Source organism: Penaeus chinensis, chromosome 27, assembly GCF_019202785.1.
Source record: "Penaeus chinensis breed Huanghai No. 1 chromosome 27, ASM1920278v2, whole genome shotgun sequence".
NCBI classification, from domain to species: domain Eukaryota; kingdom Metazoa; phylum Arthropoda; class Malacostraca; order Decapoda; family Penaeidae; genus Penaeus; species Penaeus chinensis.
This window is the reverse complement of record NC_061845.1, coordinates 2,259,509-2,260,842: the sequence shown is the minus strand read 5'-3', so window position 1 is coordinate 2,260,842 and position 1,334 is coordinate 2,259,509. Positions and strand designations below refer to the sequence as shown.

The 1,334-nt window shown below is 49.5% G+C and overlaps 1 protein-coding gene across 1 annotated transcript in view; it reads right to left on the bottom strand.

The window, feature by feature from the left end:
* LOC125039627 (FRAS1-related extracellular matrix protein 2-like) overlaps positions 1-1,334 on the bottom strand; it is a 23,320-nt gene that overhangs the window by 21,444 nt on the left and 542 nt on the right. The window lies entirely within an intron of this gene.

Genomic DNA, 1,334 nt, shown 5'->3' with positions numbered 1-1,334 from the left:
AAATAAGTATAAGGAAAAGTAAACCGCGAGAAAAATGTAAAAGTAAGGTTATAAAAATCGATCTGTGTAGTCATACACATAGATACATACGTATCTATGTGTATGACTATATTCATATCTACGCTGTTTCCATATCTATATCCATAGCCACATCTGCATCTACGTCTAGATCTAAATCTATACCTATACCAATATCTATATTTGTATTTATATATCTATATCTGTATCTATACATATATCTACACCAAAACCTATATTTACATCTATATTTATATTTACATCTATACTTATAGCTACATATGTAGTTATACTCGTAACTATGTCTATATCTAAATATAATGAACAATTAGACGAGAAAGGGAGAAAGATAAATAAAATGCAACCCACATAAATAAAATAGAATATAGAAAAGAAGGGAAACAAACAAACTAACAAAAAACAAGCACCCATATCCCTAAACCCCTCCCTCCCTCCCTCCAGAGACCCCCTCCCCCACCCCCTTCAACCAGCGTAACAAGCCGGTGACGACCAATGCTGCTGTTCACGACCGTCGTTACGTAACAACGAAAAGGCTCTGTGACAGGAGGCATCGATGCACGGTAGGGGGAAGGGGGCGAGGGGAAGGGGGCGGGAACGAAGGGAGGGAACAAGGGAGGGGAGAAGGGTGAATGAGAGGAAGGGGGCGAGGGGAGGGGGTGAGGGGGTAGGGCGATGGTAGGGGACAAGGGAGAGGGCGAGGGAAGGGGGGCAAGGGAAGGGGGACGAGAGGCAGGAGACGAGGGGAGGGGGACGAGGGAAGGGGACGAAGGGAGAGGAATGAGGGGAGGGATATTTGGCTGGGGGAGAAGGGAGGGGAATGGGAGGGGGAGGGGATGCAGGGAGGCTGAGGGTAGGATGGGGTGCTGGAGGGAGGAGGGGGGAGTGTGGAGATAGCAAGGGAGAGGGGAGAAGAGGGGGGGGGAGGTGGCGAGGGAAAGGGGAGAAGAGGGGGTGGCGAGGGGAAGGGGAGACGAAGGAAAGGGAGGGGGAGGAGGAGGGGGATGTTAGAGGGGTGTGGGGGAGGGTGCGATGACGTGAAAGGAGGAGAGGAGGGAGGAAGGAGAGGGAGGGAAGAGGCTGGCATTGTGGGAGGGAGGGGGGATAGGGGGGGGGGCAGGTGGTTGAGGGAAGCGAACTGTTAACGAGAGGGTAAAGGGGGATATATGCTTAGTTTGCTTGTTTGTCTTGTTCAGCTGGTGAGGGTTTGCCCTTGGGAATTTTATGTTCTCCTGTGCGCTGTTTTTGTGTATTCTTGTCCATTGTTTACTACTTATATGTTATTGTCTCTCTCTCTC